Raw genomic sequence first — 22,586 nt, forward strand, 5'->3', positions numbered from 1 at the left:
CACAATGCCATATATGTGTACTGTGATGAATAACATAAACTATCTGCATCCAATAATGCTAATGAAAAGCACGCTAATACATCAGAAAACAGCATCATTTCTACAACCCTGCCTACCATTTGTTGGAGCCATTTTCCAAAAAACACACCTCTGTCTTGTTTCTTTATATCTTTTTTCTAAGATGTTTTACCATTCATCCTGCTGAGCTCAGACACTTCATGTTCATAAAGGCAAATCTGCACTGCTGGCCAGTGCTGTCACCTTAGACGTCAGAAAATGGTCTTACGGCTCAGATTATCTGCTGCACAGCAGAAAAAAAACATGCTGCCCACAGACCACACAGTTTGATCATTCAAAAAGTATCAGCCAGGAGGGCTTTATTCTTAGATTCATACCCCAAGTCAGCCTTTTTTCCAGAAGAAACACAATATGGATTTGCCATGATGTGTCAAAGGTTTTCTGAAAGATTAAGATGGTCCTTGGATGTGTTGATGAATTATTACAACACAAAGCTAACCTAACTGCGAATTGCAGCCATGGATCATGGTTGTTACACAGAGCCTTGATTGCCCACTCATTAAAATAATAAAAGGTATATTTCCAGCAGTATTTTGTAATCAGGAAATGATGCTTGAGCATGTGATAAGTTACCAAGTAATTAGAAAAACAAATTTCACTACTGTAATTATTACCCCTATAATTGCATTATGCTACACCACAATCACAAAATATGGAAAACATGAGTAAATACATCTTCTGAAAAAGGTATACATTGTGTCACCCTCTTTTTTACCAAGGTTTCAGAGTTATCTCAGTGAAATCTACACACCAAAAAAAAAAACATTCATCACTGACAAACAAAAAGCAGTTACTGTTCGAAATGTCAGCGGTCTCAGTACAGAGCCTAGAGGCAACTCCTTACACTGCAGAGTTTCGGCCCGGTTCTTCTGGGATCATGATGCAGAGCTGGGAGAACCAGCTGTGGAGCGCTTTCCCAGAAATGCCTCCAGTAGACGGAGCATGTTGACATCGGCATACTCAAACATCATGGCCCAGTAGAAGCGTCGCTGGTTCTCCCTTTTGTCTGCGGCTCTGGATGCCAAGATACTTGTTCTGATGTACCTGCCGAGGTGCAGATGCAGAAGAGAAGGAAAGCAGATATAGTATAAAGCTGGAATATACAGAGAACTGATTACATTTCAGATTGAAAAATAACAGTAAGCACAGCGGAGAAACAGAGAAGAGAGCAAAACAAGGTGAGGGATCATGTTAACCAGAGGATATATCACATATCCATTATGTATACATCTCTCTTCAAACTAGTGTTGTTGTTGGGGAAGAACTAAAAGTATCAATGCTGCTAATTTTTACATTTTTTTTAAAGTGTGACACCAGCTCAGCTGTTCTTGTAGTGTAGCTTTTCTTGTAACCAATCTACACAGTAGTGTGAAAATGCACTTGCTGTTTTTGTGTCACATTTTGCACAGTTTTGTGACTGAGATAGTCTAAGGCTAATTACAAACTGCTATCAACACACAAACACCACACACTCTGCTAGAATGTCTCACTCAAACTTCACTTGTCTGTGTTTGTTCCAGACAGAGTGTCAGTTGTGTATTATCTGAGCGCTTTTTCAATGTTTTTGTTTTTTTTTTTTTTTCCCAGGTATACATCATTACTAGAAGGTAACTGTCACGGGGATGAACTCAAGCGCAGACAGGATGCACTACAAACACAACTGGTTTATTTACTGACAACAGGGGAAAACAAAACCCACGAGGGGGGAAAACAACGACTAGGGAAAAAGACAAACACTTAACAAGACTCTGACTTGACTGAAATCACACAGTAAACACAAAAAGACTCTTCACTCTGGTTATCACAGCCGACAGAAATACAATCCAAAGGTCAGACAATGTGTAACAATGAACCACACCAGACCGCAAACACAAGGGGATTGAAATAGGGAGACTAATGATACACTAACAGGTGACACAGGTAAAGCAATAATGACAAAACGAGGATAACAAGGGGGCGGGGCAAGGGACCGAGACAACACACGCACATGACCCAAAGACAAGGCCATGTGCTTGCACACAAAACACGGGTCTGTCCTGAGATCCTGCCTCAAGACTAAAGAAAATCAAGGACAAGAGGGCAGAATCATGACAGAACCCCCTCCCTAAGGAGCGGCTTCCAGACGCTCCTCAAGGGGACATCAAACGCGGAGACATGACTGACTGAGACACAGACACAAACCAACAAAACATGACAAATAACAATAAAGGTAAACAAGAATACACAAAGACAGGGTTCGGGTGACATATCAGAAACAACAAACACAAGGAAGGGGAGGAGGCGGGACAAACAAAGTTCGTGGGGGAAGTCCATGGTGGCATCTGGTGGAGCGGAGGTCTTAGGGTTGACGGGGGATGGTCGAGTGGACGAGGGGTGCGCGGGCAGGTCTGGCTGGCGTAGAGTGGGGAAGGGACTTGGGGAGAAACGGCTTCCCCGGGGTTTGTACCCCCCTGTGACAGGGGGTACAGCGTGCAACTGTGGAGCGAAAAAAGGTGCTGGGCGTCACAGAAGCACCGACCCAGAGTCGATGCTTCCCCACACCGAATCGACACTCGGCCATCTCGGCCTCTGAAGCGGCGTCGATAGAAGCTGACTCTGGAACAGAGCTCTCTGCAGCCGGCTTGGGGTCAGCGCTCTCTGCAAAACGGTTTGGGGTCAGCGCTCTCTGCGGCCAGCTTGGGGTCACGCCTCTCTCTGCGGCCAGCTTGTGGGTCAGCGCTCTCCTGCGGCAGACTTGGGGACAGGGTCTGGGGAAAGACAGGTCTGACAGGAAACCTCTAGGATTTTGACAAGGCGTGACAAATACTCCGACATGGTCTTGGCAGGCAGTGGTACACAGGGCACACTCCCTGACGAGCTGAAACAGACTGTAACACACTGCTTTAGCAGCAGAATCGGCCGCGGCTCTCTCCTCAGCTCTACGAACTGCAGACTCAGATACGGCTCTCTCGGTTACTGGTTCGGAAACCTCCTTCACTGCGGTAGTTTCAGGAACAACAGTCTCTCCCGCAGTCTTCGGAACAGCCTTCCCTTCAGCAACCTCTGGACACTGTGCTTACAGCGGCGAGGCTCAGGAACAACGCTCTCGGTTACAGTGGCAGGGTGGGGAGCCATCGCGGACTCAGGGGGGGGAGATGGGACGAAGGACCAGAGGGCACCCCTCTTCCTCCTCTTTCTCCTTGGCCGCGGAGCAGAGGCAATAGCCGGATCTCGTGATCGGTTGGGGAGAGGTTCAGCAGGAGCCGTGACTGGTAGTGGAAGGACCAGTTCTCAGGCAGGGTTGACTCCGTTGCGTGAGGACTCCGAGACAGACTCCCACGAGATCCCGTCTCTCCCACGTTTCCTGCAGAGACTGATAGGTGCGGAAGATCGCCTCGGGATTTGAAGAGGGATGAGCCTGATCCCCCAGTGTTTTGCCACGGCTAGGACCCGACCCTCTGAGATCACAGGCAGCTCTCGCAGAAGGTGGGGACCTCGAGGAGGAACCCTGCGGCTCCTCCTGGGAGAAACTCTCCCAGAGTCGGGCATACTCCCTCAGGGGTCCATCACTCTGGGACGAGAATGGAGGTTGACCCTCCTCTTGTCGGGGGGGACGACGAAACCAGGCATTGTTCCCGGAACTCTGATTGTCTCTGGAGTTGGGAGGACATCCTGTTCTGCTGGGTTCATTTTCGGTGGTTCATTCTGTCACAGGGGAATGCGGGGATGAACTTCAAGCGCAGACATGATGCACTACACACACAAGGTTTTATTTACACTGTCAAAAGGGAAAACAAAACCACGAGGGGGAAACAAACGACTAGGGAAAAGGCAAACCTTAACACAGACTCTGACTTGACTGAAATCCACACAGTAAAACAAAAAGACCTCTTCACTCTGGTTATATCACACGACAGAAATACAATCCAAAGGTCAGACAACACTGTAACCATGACCACCACCAGACAGCGAACACAAGGGGATTGAAATAGGGAGACTAATGATAACATAACAGGTGACACAGTTAAAGCAATAATGACAAAACAAGGATAACAAGGGGGGGGGGCAAGGGAACGAGACAACACAAGCACATTACCCAAAGACAAGGCCATGTGCTTGCCTTGCACACAAACACGGGTCTGTCATGATCCTGCCTCAAGACTCAAAGAAAATCAAGGACAAGAGGGCAGAATCATGACAGGAACAAGTGCTTATCTTTATTAGGGAGTCATTTGAATTATTAACTCAGCTTGTGATTCACTCAAATTGCAAGCAACTGCAACTGAATCATTAGTAATCTGATCATTCACTTAAACCGATTCATTCAACAACGCTGATTCCTTACAAAAAAAACATGAGAAGGGGCTCAAAAAAATCTGAAAAATGCCACCTCTGCAGGCAGCATACATAGGAAGGAAGGCAACAATCAAGGCACATCTGAATCCCATGATCATCGCACATCCTCTCTGCTGAGATACATTGATCTGATCCATTTTGAAGGCAGCATAGATGAATCTTTTGGTGCCTATGATATCCCACTATTCTGTGGCATTCTGCTTCCATGACAGTTGAGCTTATTATTTAAAAATATTTAAAAAGGCTTTGTGAAAAGTGTGGTTGGTGGTCAGTTTGTGTGTAAATGTCTGTTTGGCCACTTTTTTTTCTTTTTTTCCACTTTTGATTAAATTTCAAGGAAGAATTAGTATTGTAGTAATTATAATCACTTATTCATTTAGCTATTACAAAAGCTCACTCTGTTTTGTTGTAAATCAGAATTTTTTTGTTATGCTCAGAAGTCTGTTTGAAATCAGTCATATGCAAGTGCTGCCTGCAAAGTCACTGCCTGATAGGGAAAGGGCAAAAAGGATGAGGTAAACAAGATTCAGCTGCAAGATCAAATATACACAACTGTGTGTTGCTCAGAGACACGACGATTTTCAGCAATATATATATATATATACCATATATATTATAGATAAATATATATATATATACATATATATCCATATATATACACTATATCTATTATACATATATATACATATATATACTATATAGCAGCTATAACATAGATATTAACATATATATCTAGATATATATATATATTATATATATACATACCATATCTAATATATATTATCTATACATATATAGATATATATCTAAAATATATAATATATCTATAATATATCAATCATATATACACTCACCTAAAGGATATATTAGGAACACCATACTAACACTGGTGTTTGACCCCCTTTCGCCTTCAGAACTGCTTAATCTACGTGGCATTGATTCAAACAAGTGCTGAAAGCATTCTTTAGAAATGTTGGCCCATATTAATAGGATAGCATCTTGTGCAGTTGATGGAGATTTGTGGGATGCACATCCATTGCACGAAGCTCCCGTTTTTCCACCACATCCCACAAGTGCTCTATTGGTTGAGATCTTGTGACTGTTGGGGGCCTTTTAGTACAGTGAACTCCTTGTCATGTTTCAGAAACCAATTTAAATGATTTCGAGTTTTGTGACCTGGTACATTATCCTGCTGGAGTAAGACATCAGAGGATGGGGGTACCTGCGGTTCATAACAGGGATGGACATGGTCAGAAAAAGAACAACAATGCTCAGGTATGCTGTTGGCATTTTAACCGATGCCCAAATGGCACTACGGGGCCCTAAAGTGTGCCAAGAAAAACATCCCCCATACATTACAACAACACCACCCCCAGCTGCACTAGTGGGAACAAGGCATGATGGGAGCCATGTTCTTCATTCTGTTTACCGCCAAAATTCCGACTGTACCATCTGAATGTCTCACAGAGAACTCGTGACTCAGCAGGAACCAGGCAGCATTTTTTTTCCAGTCTTTCAACTGCCCAATTTTGGTGAGGCTTGATTGCAAACTGTAAGCCTCTTTCCCTATTTGTAGTGGAGATGAGGGTACCGGTGGGGCCTGAGTGTCTGGTGTGGGCCGAGACAGGTACAGGTATTGGGGTATTTGCTGGTTGTATCCCATCCGCACTCACGGTTTGTGCATGTTGTGGCTTCACACAAATGCTTGGGCTTGCATACCTCTGTTGGTAAACACGTGGTTATTTCAGTCAAAGTTTGCTCTTCTATCAGCTTGAATCCGTCGGCCCATCTCCTCTGACCTATAGAAATCAACAAGGCTTTTTTCGCCCCACAGGACTGCGCATACTGTATGTTTTTACCTTTTCCACACCATTCTTTGGAACCCTAGAAATGGTTGTGCATGAAAATCCCAGTAACTGAGCAGATTTGTGAAAATACTCAGACCGGCCCGTCTTGCACCAACAAACCATGCCACGCTCAAAATTGCTTAAATCACCTTTTCTTTCATCTGACATCAGTTTGGAGTCAGGAGATGGTCTGACAGGACCACACCCCTTAAATGCCATTGAAGCAACTGCCATGTGATTGGTTGATTAGATAATTGCATTAATGAGAAATTACAGGTGTTCTAATAATCCTTTAGGTGAGTGATCTAGATATAAAAACAGCCAACATAATAAACATTTCAATTAGGGTTTATTCATGTGGTTTAGATGTAGGCATGATAACTGGAAGTGGATCGTTATTGCAGCATACTACAGACTGCTCATCTAGCCCTATTTTTTCTTCTCATTCTGTATTAAGACAACAGGTTATACCGGTGGCGGATAGTGGCCCACAGGCGCCTGTCTAGGAGGGATGGAGTTCTGTGTCAGCCACTGTCAGGGGATTGATTATCTGTGATCTTGACATGCATGATCTTCTAGAGCTTAACACCATGGAGTCACTTATATTTATTTGAAGGCACACAATCTTGGGCCCACATTTCTCTCATTTCTTACCTAAAGCTCACACTACTGTATGATGCTTCATGAGAGAAGCTGGGACACATTAAGAGCCTAGGGTGCTGAGAGGAGAAAATTACATTCAGCCATAATAACAGGACTGAGACTTTGAGGTCACATGACGGTAAATGGGACTCACAGGCCCCGTATCTGAGATAAATGGAAACGGCCTCCTTAAAAGAGTGTAAATGATACCAACTACACCACTGGAGGAGTTCCGCTGTACTGTGCATGGTAAAACCAGGGTGGTAAAAATACATTCTCGTAAAAACTGCAGACAATCAGTTACTTAAAAAGGTGCTTCCAAGCTAAAAAATGTTCCCTACTACCCGTGACGCCATCATTAGAATCGCTATCTGAGAAACAAACCTGTGGTGATAATTCTAGTTTGTGTATACAGATGCCACCAAATAAATAAATGAATTTCTATGCTATATTATTTGTATATGTAGCTAAGTGGCTAGTATAACTATAATGTTGAAGTATGCGCTTGTTGATCTGATTAGCAGGTGTATTAGCAGTTTTATCCCTGTTTATATATATATAATGAAACTGCTAATCAGATCAACAAACGCTACTATCATTTACTTTACGCGACTATGTGACTTCAACCTGTGTGTGTAATGTGTATATATATATAGATATATATATATATATATATATATATATATATATATATATATATATATATATATATAGAGGATTACAAACTGCTAATCAGATCAACCAACGATACGATGTTACTCATATATGTACTATCATATACATATGTGTGTGTGTGTGTTGTGTATACTTAATTTATTATATATATAGATACACATATACATACATAATATATAAATATTGCATTCTAAATTGCTGTGGGGACTCCAGAACAACTGGCTTATACTTGATATGAAGCACATGAGCATCTGAAATAAAGAACAAATATAATAAATGAAAAATAATAAATTGTGAGAGATACAAAGGCAAAGTTACAAAATAAAGCTGCACTTATAAGAAATCACACACTCTTATGTCAGTTCATTTTTTAATTCATAACTAACACATTATAGCAATTTGGTGGCGACTTATTATGAACTCATACAATACTCATTTAATAATTATGAAACAAAAAGAAGCCACAATTACAATGTGTAAATATTCACAAAGAAGTAAATTTCACGGTTTAAACAAAAAGTTGCAATTGTGGAGATGTAGTCACAATTAAAGAAATAAAATTAACCATTTTATATTATTTTTCCTCTGGGGAACAGAAGCAGCTTCTTTAAAAAACACATCAATCAGTCTTATTATCTAAAATATTATAAGCATTTAGGAAGGAATCCTCATGGGTCCAAATGACGTGCATTTTGTGCACTTCAAATCTTTGTTACACGAAAGCAGTGTAATACACAGTACATTGAAAGGACTGCAGTACATTGATGCATAAACTTCAAGTTAGTCACAGATGCCATCCCACCTCCTTGGCTCAGTTCATAACAATGTTGACAAAGCGTAAACCGCATCTCACTATTGTTTCTTTCATGTCTGCTTTTACTTATTCTGTTCCTCAATATGTTCTTTATGGTTTACTTATCCACACCGTCGGTAAGTGCACCCCGTCTCCCTGCTCTCCACCTCTCTCTGTTGTGTACATTATACTGAAATCTGGCTAAAATCTCATTTTTTACTCGTTTGTGGTACGGATTTCCTTGAATGTAAAAACTCAGCAGCAGGAGTCCTATATCAGCATGAAAGGGGCAGCTGCTGCTTGAAGTTCACTGTGACTTCACTTCTCTGGCTGCCATAGCATACCATCTGCTCAGACTCACTTGCTCACACTGAGGGAGCAGCTCACCGGCCTGTTTACACACCAGCTACTGAACCTGCTACATCTGTCTCGCGTTTAATGTACACGTAAGTACAGAACATGGCTACAGCTGCTCTAAAGTCGCACACACAATAGTTCTGGAATGCTATCTGCTCTTCAGCGATATATTGGTGTGAAACTCATTTTCATGTTCAGCCCCTTACAAAAAGTACTGAAGTTACAACATGGTATACAGTGATGATTTCAGGTATTTGATATACTGAAAGTCAACATGAACATACTTCTAGCACCAACAGCTATTTAGGCAATAGCTAGTGAGTAGTGTAAACTAGCCAAAATATCTATTATTGGTGAACATTTCTAAACTAGCTTCGCAATAATCTGAAATATGATAAACATTATAGACTAGCCTTAGCCATTTTAGCTATTGGTGAACATTATGTAAAAACTAACAACAATAGCTATTTGGCCAATTATGTACATTATGAACTAGCCTTCGATGGTTGCCTATTGATGTGAACATTATAAACTGGCTACAATAGCCAAGTCATGGTAAATATTATGACCTGGGCTAATAGCGCTATTTGGCTAATCATAAACATTATTATACACTAGCCTTAGCTATTTGGCTACTGGTGAACATTATAAAACTAGCTAAAGTCACTAGTTCATTTCATTTTTTTTTTTCAAATTCATTTTTTTGATGACATGTTTCCAAAGTCATAATGTAAACAATGAAATTTATTCTGAAGAAAAACAGAATACTCATTAAGAAACTGTAAACAACTTTAGCGTCCGTCAAGACTGTCCATCAGTTTTTCTCTAATGGCCTAATTGTCTTATGAGGACTGTATACTGCCAACAATTTTTTTCTTGCACATTTGGAGGTTCTTCAGTGAGAATGACAGCTCTTCTCAATGACTCTTGGGAATCCACATGCTTTTTTTGAAACAAGCATGGCCTTTAGGAATCTTTCACCAGAATGTGTTTTTTGAATGGAGCGTGTAATCTCTCTCTGCCGCTCACTACTCTCATAAAGCTAATTACAACTATAATCATCTTTGCATTTGTTGCAAAAGCTTAATGGCTTCAACAGGGCCGATAATTATGTAAAAAGTAGGAGTACCATTTGGTGGCAAACATCACTAACAACAGCAACAAAAAGACATTCTTGTGCACACCAGCAAAGCACATTATAACTTCTTTGTGAAAGTTAATTCATCAAACAGCCTAGGCTGCAACACATCTCAAAAGCACAAAATGTTGCAGAAACAGTTTTTCTCTCTGTTTTTTAACATTATTTGAGGATTTTATGCCTCTAAATTCCCTCAAGTTATGTCCACACATTCCAGTGTTTGTATAGCAAACTGATGTTATGATAAAAACTGAAGACCAGCGTTGCAGTGTTGTTGAGAATAATAAAGTGGTAAACAAAAAAAAACATAAAAAAGCAGAACTTGACTAGATAGACAAAGGCTTGACCAAGTACCTAAACATAAAAGACTCTCAAAATTCAGTCAGAAAAGAACAAAATGTACACTTAATAATCAAAGGCAATGTAGAGGCTATATAAATATACTGTAGGGATATAAGATGCTGTATAACAAGATTAAATGAACAGCAACAAATGACTAAACAAGAATAACAAACTACAATCTATGACTAAACAAGACTGAGCTAACAACAACCAATTACTAAACATATTTACATTAGAGTTTACATTATTTACACCAGATGAAGAGATCTTTAACGAGACATCTTGCAGACATATAGTGATATGTTCTGGGCAATTACTAAACAAGACTGAACAACAACCACCAATGACAAAACAAAAATAACCAGCAACAATCCATGAATAGAAAAGATTGACTAACAACAACCAATGAGTATACAATGACAAAAATCGTATCATGTTACATATGTAATCATTGGTTCCTCGAGGGGAACAAGGTGCCCATGCATGCTGCCAGAACTTCCACATCCCTGCCTAATGTGTATCCGAAGAGCACAGCTAAGGCAAGAGAACAGAAGATCCCAGAGTGGCTCGCATATCTAGGCCATAGAATCTCACAAAGGTGGAGGGTGTGGATGTCTTGTATCCACACTCCTGCTAAGAAGGTCTTGGAGGCGCCATACCCCTCGAGTGGAGTGAGCCTTGACTCCCATCGGCCAGGGAGGTCAGAGGACTCATAAGCCAGGCTGATGTAAGCCTTAACTATCCTACCCGGCTGAGGGGTTTGCTTAGTTGTGGGTAAGACCCCTTTCCCGGAAGAGGACACGTAGCACATGAGCAGTTGGTCCGTCCTTCTCCCCCACATGTAAGCAGCTCTGTGGGCGTATGTAATCCAGCCTTCGAACTGGACACACATACAATTAAGCTTCTTCTGGTCAGGAGTTCCAGAAGGGAGGAGGAGGACAGAAGGTCTGCAGCACTATTGGTTGTAGTGCGGTGGAGGGGAACCTTTGGAGTATAACCGGCTGAGGGGTATAAAAAATGCTTTTTTAGAAGGCCTGAAGGTCTCAACTCTCTTTAGAGATGTAATAGCCTGCAACAAAGCCGTCTTTACAGTCAGATAAATGTGAGTCCTGATATCTCTCCTGGTTAGAAGCTTGAATGGGAGTTTACAGAGAGCCTCTAACACCACAACCAAGTCCCAGGGGGAACCGCGGGAGGCGTTCTGGAGGTCTCAGCCTCAGCTAATCTTGGAGGGAAATGTGTCACTAGGGGTGTCTACCCACTGACTGGCCACCGAGGGGGATATGGTAGGTTGCAATGGCCACCACGTAAACTTTTAGGGTTGAGTGGGTCAGCCCTGCAGAGAACCTGGCTTGAAAAACTCAAGAACTGTAACAACTGGGCAGTTAGCTGGGTTAAGCTTCTGGCGGTCTCTGCCCCATGAGGTGAAGAGTTTCCATTTCATGGCATACAGTTTCCTACGATTGAGGGAGCTCTGGATTGGAGGATGGTCTCAACAGCCTCGGTTGAGAGCCCGGATGCTATGAGCTGTGCTCCCTTAGGAGCCACACTTCCACAGTTTCCCAACTCCGAGCGGGGGTGAATTACGTATCCTGCACCTTTGAGAGTAATCTCTCCTGACTGGAATCTCCCATGAGCTGGTCCGAGGAGCAAAATCATATCGATAACATATTGGCCCGGCCAGAACGGGCTTACTAATACACCGAACCCCTTTCCCTGCGTCTCTCCGCCATAACTCCTGTAGCAGAGCACGTGGAAAAGCATGCCAGACGATGCCTCGGCCAATCTGTACCATAGCGTCCCAGGGCCCAGAGGAGCTGGATGAATACAGAGAACCGAGTGGACATTGCATGTCTCCTGTCGCCAAAGAGGTCCACCTGAACCTGGCCAAATATGCTCCGACTCTTCACACACCGTCGGGTGAAGCATCCATTCCCGGGCTTGGCCCATTCTCGACAGGATTCTGCCTCCTAAAATTGAGATGTCCAGGAATAATATACTGCTCTGAGTGAGAGGAGTTTGTCCTTGTACAGTGGTCCAAACGCCAGACCTCCCTGGTGGTCAGGCTGTTTTGTCCGTGCGCTACACTCAACACATGTTGATCTCTCAGGTCTGGGAGGAAGTGTTTCCAATGCTTTCGATACACAGCCAGCATCTCCAGACAGATTGATATGCCATGTCAGATGTGACAACTCCACTGAACCACTCCACATTCCTGATTCAAGAACCAAGGGTTTCTTCCACATGTCTGAGGCATGGAGGCATCGTCGCATGACCTTGATAGTTCGAGTGGATTCCGCTGGTCTTGAGCCACCACTGTAGGGGTCTCATGTACAGCAGGCCAAAGGGTATCACATTGGATGCAGCTGCCATTAGACCCTAATAATCTCTCTGAAACTGCTTTACAGTGAGTGACTGGCCTTTGCTGACTCTCTTGACTGATGTGAGGATCGACTCGATACGAGCAGGGGGACAGATGTGCCTGCACATTGTGGTGAATCCACACCATGCCTAGATACAAGTGGTTCTCTGTAATGGAGAAAGTACTCTTTTCTTGGACGTTCAGTCTCAAAGCCAGCTCCCCCATGTGGGCCAGAGCGACATCTCTCGATGTTGAACCGTCATCTGCTCCGACTGAGCTAAAATCAACCAATTGTCGATATAATTTAGTATGCGAATGCCCTGCAGTCGTAGTGGAACCACAGCAGCATCCAGACACTTCACATAAAGGTCTGCGGGGTGAGAGTGCAAGGCGAGCGGAAGTACTCAATATTGGCAGGCTCCGGGATGGAGGTTGTGGCCTTGACCACAGGAAGTGTTTATCAAGCCTGCTTAAGCTCGCGGTTCAGCTTGACTCTCAGCCGGGCCAATCGATCTTTAATTGGCTGCAGCGAGTTACCACCTCCAACAGCTCTCGTGCTGGGGGGCGATGGGGGAAGCGAGACCTCGTCGATCTCTCCACATCAACCTCGGAGGAGGAAGACAGGGCGAGCCAGCCAGAGCCCTCACCCCGGAGGGGTAGTAGCCGAAGTGCAGGCTTCGAACCCAGAGATGGAGCAGATCTGGTGGGTGAGGAAGAAGATAGGGACGTGCCCGTCTCCATTCCCTCCAGCAGATCTAACTGCAAACCCTACGAATGCAGCTGCGGCTCTGCCTCGGCATAGAAGCAGTACCAACACCATTAGAAGCGGCTGGCGAAGGCTCCCTCCTCAAGGAGAGCCTTCCGGGGAACGAAAGCAGATGAAGTGGGAGATGCTCACAATCGCGGGCAGTGAGGCCCCCTCGAGGAAGCGACTCTGCATGCTAAGCCACCCCCGTTAAGCAAGCCCGCATAGACTGTGTGTGTATACCGGCTTGTGATGTAGCGTGGGCAGGGGAGGAACACACAATCTATAGTGCAACTTCGTCTCCCCCTCCTCTTTATATTTCTGTTTTCTCTTTTGCCTTGGGCATGATGGAGACTTATTATGGTTGTGTAACTGGACAGACAATAGTAAATAAGACTCACAACACAGATTGACTGACAACACACAGGCGCTTGCTGAAATGGAAAGAAGGGCTAAAGCCCGGCACATGCTTTTTAAGCTTCCTGGTCGATGACATCACCCCGCCTATGATGTCTTGCCTTGCCATTGGGCTGATTACACATGTGATTCAGAGAGTAGTCACGCGCAGAGGGCGTTCCCCATAGCGTTCGACGCAGCTCGAGTTCCTGAAGAGGAACTATATTTAGACAACACTGACCAACAATAACCAAAGATTTTAAAGACTAATAACAACAATCTATGATTAAACAAGGCTGACCAGCGACAATATGCAGCAACTAAAATCAACTAAAATCTATGATTAAACAAGACTGACCAACACTAATCAACAATGACCAACAACTACCCAAGACTGATCTCTGATAAAACAAGACTGACCAATGTAGGGCCAAAAATTGTCAAAGACTTTCTAGACCTATCCTCCATAATAAAAGGGCCATTTGAAATTCCTGAAGACACAGAAGTGCTGACTGTGATCAAGGCCTGTAGGCCAACATGGGTATACATTTGTAGTTTGCTAATTGTCACACCTTTTGTTACGGTGGGGAAAGCTGTAATTTGATTTGTTTGTTTGTTTGAATGTCTCATATTTGGTTTTTAGTCAATACGGTCAAGCAAGGGATAAAATAAGATTGTAACTGTTACCTCTGTCTCTTTTTCTTGGCTGGTGATCCTCTCTTTTCTTTTGCTACATTTTACATACCTGCTGGGTCCTATTAACTATTTATGTTTTACCATCCTTCATCTATTTTGTAACCAATTCAAGTGTAACCATAATGAAATACTGTTATTAAACAGGTTCCTGGGCACCACCATCTCTCTCAGAACCTGAAGTGGGACAATCCACATTGACTCCATTTGAAAAGGCCCAGCAAAGGTTGTACTCCCCTTCGCCAGCTGAGGGAAGTTCAGCTGCCACAGGAGCTGCTGATACAGTTCTACTCTGCAGTCATTGAATCCGTCCTCTGCACTTCATTAACTGTCTGGTTCAGCTCAGCTACCAAAACTGACCTCAGAAGACTTCAATGGATAGTCCGGACTGCTGAAAGCAAATCCACTGGCACAACCCTCCACGACTCTACAAGAGCTGCACTCATCCAGAGTAAAAGAGCTGGCAAAATCACTTTGGACCCCTCATTCGCACACTTTCCTCTTTGAACTGTTAGCCGTCTGGCGGTGCTACAGCACTCTGCTACAGCACTCTTTCTGATTCTGATTAAACCATTTTTTATTATAAATGATGTGCTAACTACTCTCAATTCAACATTTTAACATTAAAATTATACCTATTGTAGAGCTGAAACAACTAATCGATTTAATCGATTAAAATCGATTATTAAAATAGTTGTCAACCACTTAGTAATCGATTCTGCTGCTAAATAATTTTTATTTGCCGAAGCTGCTCATTTCGTGCATATTTTGAATCTGGCGGTGACCAAAGTGGCAGTAATGAGCCACCGAGGTTTTACTCAGCCAGTACAAAGCAGGAGTAGCAGCGAATAGCCAATAGTTGGCCTGTTTATGTCAATGCAAGCTTCCCCGCGACAGCGTCCTGCCTGCAGCATTCAGCGTGATGTGGTGAGGCAGGCTGCAGTGGAGTAAGCTCGAGAAAGAAAAAGAAAAAAAAAGTTGAAGATAAAACTAATCGAACTTAAGTCATTCAAAGTGTGGGAGCACTTACTTTGTTTCCCAAAAAAGAAGAGTAACCTGTAAACCGCGGCTGTTTTCTTCGCGGCAGGAAACATATCCTCTAAAAAGAGAGCAAGTTTCAAGCCCTCAACATTTGACATGTTGACCTTTTGCACTGCAATGGAAAGCTTTTTCTCTAATAATGAGTGAATAGTGTTCTGCATCATTTCCCACAGGTAGTCGAATTATGTCAGTTCAGGCATAAGCTGTTTTGTTTAACATTTTCCATCGCTTTATTACATTTTTGAATTTTTGCACTGTTAAAGGACCACTACATATTTAAATCCGATGACAATCACAGTGTGCAAAGACTTTATTTGTGCAGATTCTGCAGTACAAAAGTTGTTTGCAAATGCTTAGTCGTAAAAGCTGATAACATTGCTTTTAACAATTAACATTTAAAGCTTTGAGTCGTTACCAGTTCATAATTCAGTCTTGCAGCCTAATTACAGGACTGAATGAGAGAGGTTAATGTTTAAATGTATTTGAAATGCACTTTTTCTAAGTATTCACTGCTCTTTTTCACAAGCAGGTTTTTTGTGTGTCCAATTTTTTTTCTGGACAACCTTCTGATGGATTTTACTTTAAATTTTTACTTTAAAATGTGAGTTCCATTCAGGTTTCATCCCATTGGCACTTTATTCGAAGGATTGTTTACAATTTCACAGCATAAGCTATAAAGCTGTTTCCCAGGGATAAGCTGTGTGTTTACAGGAAATTAATAATAAAATGCAATTTACTGCAATTTTATTCTGTTTTATTCTTATTCTTCGTGAAAATATGTTCTGAAAAGATTCCTTAAAAAGCTTTTTTTCGATGTTAAATTACTTTTTTGGGGCCCTAAGGACTGCCATGGTGGAAACATTATTTGAAACCTCCCTTGTGAAATTTGCTAGAGTATGTATGGGTCAGTGTTTTGATTGCAGAAGAGTTTGACAAAGGATAGCCAACACATAATAAAAAACAACTCCAGGTATGTTTTTGATGAGGATATGACAATGCAAAATGGTTAAATTCAAAAAAGTCTATGTTGAATGATAAAGACCCTTGTTAATAATTTACTTGGGGAAAAAAAGGCAAACTAAAAAAAGTACATAAACCGATTTACATTTAAACAAAAATAACGACCGATTAACGATTGCAAAAAAAACTTGTTGCGCCTAACCTATTGCAAACAATATAGTCACATAATAGCAACGCTCTCCCACATATTTGGTTATTCTAACTGCACTTATTTCCATTGTTGGTATAAGTAGCAGTGGGTGGTAATGGACAAGAAATGTACAGTTTTGTACAACCTGAACCACTGTAAGGAAACCACCCTAACACTAACAGCAATCTCCCACATATGTAAAACAAACCAAAACAGTTATCCCAAAAAGAGACCAACACCACAAATGATAAACAAAACAACCACAAAATCTATGTTAAACAAGACTACCCAAACAACCAAAAAAGGGAAAAAAGACTAAACCCCAAAGCCCAATGGGGGCTTTCAACAAACCAGACTTAACAGGACTAACCCAAAACATTGAAAAAACAAACAAAAGACCGACAGCAAAAAGTTTTTGGGTGTCTAAAGATGAGGATTCAATAAATAAGTTAATAAAACAAGTACACAGCAAAATTAAAACTATTTAACTTAATGTTCAGAATGAATTTTAAATTTTTACAAAAAGATCTACAGATAAAGGCTGTCTACACAAGAGAGAGATTGCTTGCAGTTCTCTGATGATGGATGATGTGCATGTGTGAAAGGCTTTTAATTTATTGAAAAGAGCTTCACTCTGTTGTCATTGTATGTCTGAATGCGTCATGCACAGAGCCCATTTACCACTTTACTGCATGAATCAGATTTCTGGGGACAAGTGGCAAAACTGCACATGCATCTGAAAAATGCAAAGTGAACAGGACTTTTCACCAGAGTTTCACCTGTCACAATGTCAACAGGATGAACGGTGTAGCTTGCTGAGTTTTTTCAACCGTGCAGCTAGTGTTTCAGCTCAATTTCACCGCTCAATCATTCAGTCAGCTGACTGAAGGCGACACAAAATGTTCCAGGGAAGGAGCCTGCCCGGGGCAGGAAAGAAAATCACAAATGAGATCTCAATGGTTTCTACACTTATTGATATTGTGAGCAATGGAGATTTTTTTCTTCTGATCCATGCAGATCTACTGATAAAATGACTTAGCATTCTCTTGTGTCCCCTGTAGAAACATACAGGATAATGTAAAGGCATAAAGGAATGTAAATTAAAGTAAAAATAATTTAGCTAACACTTTACAATAGGTTCCATTTGTTAACACTAGTTAACACTGTCAGTAGCTAACAATAAAAAAATACTTTAATCTTAGTGTTCATTTTAACATTTACTACAAATACAAAAATTGTTTCTGTAATATATTTAAAGTCTAAACTAACATGAACTAACAATAAACAGTAGTATTTAAATAACTAAAAAATGAATAAATACTATAACAAATGTATTGCTCATTTTCAGTGTTGGGAAGGTTACTTGGAAATGTAATAGGTTACAGTTTACAAGTTACCCTATTTAAAATGTAATAAGTAGTGTAACTATTTTAATTACTTTATTAAAGTAAAGTAACTGATTACATTTGATTACTTTTCTAAATCATTTAAACAATCCTTTTGAAGCATTTAAAGCACGCAGGGTTAACCTTACAGTAAGTAGGACTCAACACTGATTACAGTCAGACTTTCAGAATCCTTCATCACTTGAATTAAGATTATAATAATTTAATTCAAAAGAACTGCACGCAGAACAGAACATTCTAACCGGAGCTACCTCTCCAAGTTTATGTCTATGGCGATTGACGCAGCTATGTGTTACTCCGCATCGGCGACGACCAGGGGTGCATTTCCCATAACCATAGTTGCTAACCTGTTATAACGTGACATATTTAATAGCTATGATACTGATTTTGGAATCAAGTCTTTGCATAAGTATGACAGGAAACACAAGCATCTAACAGTTCATCTTTAAAAAAAAAAAGACATGTACATAAACCCAAATAGGAAATAAAACAGTTATAGTATAAACTTGTCCTATTCTGTCCTAAACTCCTGAAACATTGGTGTCTCCTATTTTAGAGCAGCCAATGCAATTTGGGAAAGAAATCAATTAAATATTTATGTGGGTGCGTGTGTGTGAAAATATACAGATGTAGCCTAACCCCCTTTGGTATTTTAGCCAGAAGCAAAAGTTTAAACGTCTTGATGGATTTGTTTATTACAACACACATTCTTTTCACTTGACAAGATGTTAATTGATGGACTAGAGTTATATGGATTATTGTGTTGTTTTTATCAACTGCTTGGACTCTCATTCTGACGGCACCCATTCACTGCAGAGGATCCTCTGGTGAGCAAGTGATGTAATGCTACATTTCTCCAAATCTGTTCCAATGAAAAACAAAACTTTTCTACATCTTGAAAGGACTGAGGTTTCATTTTTGGGTAAGCTATTCCTTTAAATCAACACAAAAAAGGGAGTGTCACATCATTGACCCAACAAAGGTTTGTGATCAGGTCAGATTTCAATAAAATACAAAATAGAGAGAGAGAAATGCCTAAAGATAAAGTTGACACATAAAACCTCCTAAGCTTATAAATGAGCAATGTCTGAGCAATAAAACATCCCTCTGGGGGTGAAGACATGTGAGATGGTGTGTCAATGCTGGGAAGGTCAACGCGATTTTCCTTCAGAGGCTTGTCTGATTCAGGTGGTGCTCAAAGCATTTGCCTTTAACATACATAATTTATCTCATCTTAATTGTATGATATGTAGCCCACTCATGTAAGACACGGCTGCTCTTCTCATGCTTGAACATAGCTAGGGCAATACCAGCAGAACCCAGGAATGAGACAATATTGACTGTTTCAGCCAGTATGTGCATAAGATCCATTATTCAGACCTATGACTTCTGATTTTTGACAGGTGCGGTAGCTCCGCACAGGGCAGAGAAGAGAGGAAGGAGGAGGAGGAGGAGGAGGAGGAGGAAGAGAAAAGGCAAGTGAAGGGGTAGGTGAAGAGGAAAGTGAATGGGTTTAGGGGAGGGAGGCAATAGATCAATAGCTCAGGCTTTTCAAGAACTGCATCATAACCAGAGCTAACATCTGGCATTCACTGACATTTTCTGTTAGCCTGCTAAATGTCAGGGGTGCTAACAAACAAACCCACCAGTATGCTCCTTGCCCCCCACACTCACATGCTCCTCAAATGTTGCAGCAGTGTGAACCCATGAAAGCCCACTTGTGTGCTCCCGATTCCTGACTTGAATGGGAGGAGCAATGAAGAGTTCACTGGCAGCCATGCAAGCATCCTTTCCTGTAATCTAGCGCTGCTAATGACCGCATGAGAGTTCTGGCGCTTTTAGTTCACTCTAGGTGAGCTTTGAGCTCATCTATATACATCAGTATTTTTGCAATGCCTATAAGTTATTTTTTTGAATGACTTTCTTTGAATGAATAACTACATTATAAGAGTAACAAAGTGCAGTAAATACAATCCACTGTGTTTATGATTATGATAATGAATTAAAATTATATGATAACAAATACCAGCTTGTAATATCTTTGTACAGCTAAAATATCTGACACTGTAAGCCCTACATAATCAAGTTACAAACATTTAAAATAAGGTGGGATACAGTACACAAGTTCAGAGCTACACAAAATTAAAGTAAAAGCCATTCTTTTGATCGAAATAAAATGACCAAAATTGTATTATTGGAGTGAGTACCAACGGTCTCATGACAAAGTCATACATCTTTAAAGTTTTGCCGAATTTTGGCAAAAAAAAAAAAAAAAATTTAATTTTGACACTAGATGAACCTCAATTTAAGCAAAACTTCCCGGTCTCTCTCTTGAAACCAACACGTAAGTGATTTAAACTAAAAATTTATCAACTGGTAGTTCGGAGATCATTCCAAAAGGGGAGTCAATCCCATAGCCCCCATGTTAACTTTTTACAGCAGAAACGCAAAATATGTTTACAGCCTGGTACAAAAAGTGCTTTTTTTGGTCTATATAGCTAATTTTGCCCCTTCTTCATGACAACTGTGGAGGGGGTGATTTTTTTTTTTTTATAACTCATCCGTTTAAATTATATTAAGCCTTAAAATTCTGCATAATATATGTGTGGTGGCCACCTCTGAGTGACAGGGTGGATTGCCGCTGCTGTCACCACCAGCTAGGGTGGGCGTGGCTTCAGCAACCAGCTACCATCCACGCCCCACCTCTTGCCCATTTTCACTATCTCAAGGGTAACGGCGCGTGACGCGACTGCCAAGATGCATGGCGGTCGGGCTCTGCCTTTATTTAGGCTTCCAAAAATGCTTTTCAGAAATTGCGGACGCCACGGACATTACCCATGCTTTTTTTTCACAGTCTGTGGATGAACTTCCCAGATTTGACAAATTTATCTTTAGCAAATACACACATTTAAAGGTGCAGTATTGACAGCTAGTGGGTCAATGGGTACTGCAGTCCAAATTCATAATATTGTCTTCAGACTCGATGCTTGTGTAGGTTGCCAGATTGAGGACACGCAACAGGAACAAACGTAAGTGATGATGAAAAGTAAGGTTCTAACAAGGTTCTAACAATTGACAAGGCTCTAACCCAGTTTGTTTGTTCACTTCTACGGCTGCAATAAGCTGTGTTTTCCACCAACTGGCAAAAATTGACAGTCAGCGGGATTACACAGACCAAAACAAAAACAGACATTCCGAGATGGAACGTGCATTTCAAAGTTTCAACTGGATGTAGCACTGTTTTTCGGAGAAACAAATATGTGATGTTACCATGTTTTTTAAATATCTGCAAACATATTATGGTAAAATTACATACAGCACCTTTAAAAAGTATAATTTTTCTCTTCTGGGAGAATGAACCAACTATATAAGTCTTAGTATTTTTTGTGCTCTTATAAATATTTTTTCAATATAATTGTTTTTTGGATTAGGACATCCTCTCATACGAATATCATCTATTTGTGACTGACAGCAAGTAAAAAATCATTATTTGCTGTGATGTGAACTAAATAAGAACTATTTTTTTTATTTTTTTATTTTGTTTAACAACCCTTTGATATGTCCCACCCCAACATCTTGTTTCAATAACCTCCCAATTTCCACAGTCTCAGCATGTGCTACACCTGAAGACCCTTGCGTTGAGTGCATTTAGACCTTTTGGGCTGAAACCTGGCCCCTTGAATTACTGGGCCTGAGATCATTGCGTTCGCTCATGCCTCGTTAGCTAGCCTGCACTTGGCCTGAACCGTTCCAGGTCATGTCCAAGTGCACTGCGGGTCTGCCCATCTGCACCGCAGACACAGACCATTTCCTGATGCACAAGTGCCAGTGCTAACGACTAATGGTTCAGGGTGGCATATGGTGCATCAGGTCATGCTTAATTAAACACAGAAAAAAAAACATTGTTTTGATGTGTTTTCAAAGAGATGAAACAAAGAGTTTTCAAGAGATGCAGTTTGTTCCCACCAAACAATTTTGATGAGGTACCCTTCATCTAAACTTTGTCTATACTCTACCTGTCTAGTTCAAATGTCCCAGTTTGATATGCAGAGACAACTACACTTAGTCTACTACCAATTCCAAAAAGTTGGACTTATAAATCTCACCTTTATTTTTTTTTTTAATTTCCTGGCCCTTTTTCCGGTTCTGAAAATTTTCCACCCGTGTCATTCCCGCCACATTCAATGTTTTGTTCAAAATATTTCACCGCAATAATTAATAATTGGTCACTACCATCATGTTGTTCCAAACCTGCATTGTTCTGAGAACCTCTTATGCGGACATTAAAAGAAGATAGACACAGAGCTAGACCAGAAAGCTGATTTCAGGAAGAATATGAAAACGATCCTGTTCACAGATTCAGGCCATTATTGTGACAGAATATAGCTCTTTAGGCCATCCCCGATAACAAAAAGATTTATACACTCAAACTTGGAATCTTATTAAAGAGTGATCCAGTTTCTTAGAGGAAGTGTTTTCTGCAGTCTCCTAAATATTAGGTTTTCAAGGAGGGCTCCAACTCTACGAGATAGGCTAGTACTATCTAGTCATCTTCCCTGCTAAAAAAAAGACCACTTGTGCTTAAT

The 22,586-nt window shown here is 41.2% G+C and overlaps 1 pseudogene; it reads right to left on the bottom strand.

Annotated features, from left to right (window-relative positions):
• The window catches only part of LOC109083297, a 70,024-nt pseudogene that overhangs the window by 13,589 nt on the left and 33,849 nt on the right, over positions 1–22,586 (bottom strand).

The sequence above is a fragment of the Cyprinus carpio genome, unplaced genomic scaffold (assembly GCF_018340385.1).
Source record: "Cyprinus carpio isolate SPL01 unplaced genomic scaffold, ASM1834038v1 S000006482, whole genome shotgun sequence".
Classification (NCBI taxonomy): domain Eukaryota; kingdom Metazoa; phylum Chordata; class Actinopteri; order Cypriniformes; family Cyprinidae; genus Cyprinus; species Cyprinus carpio.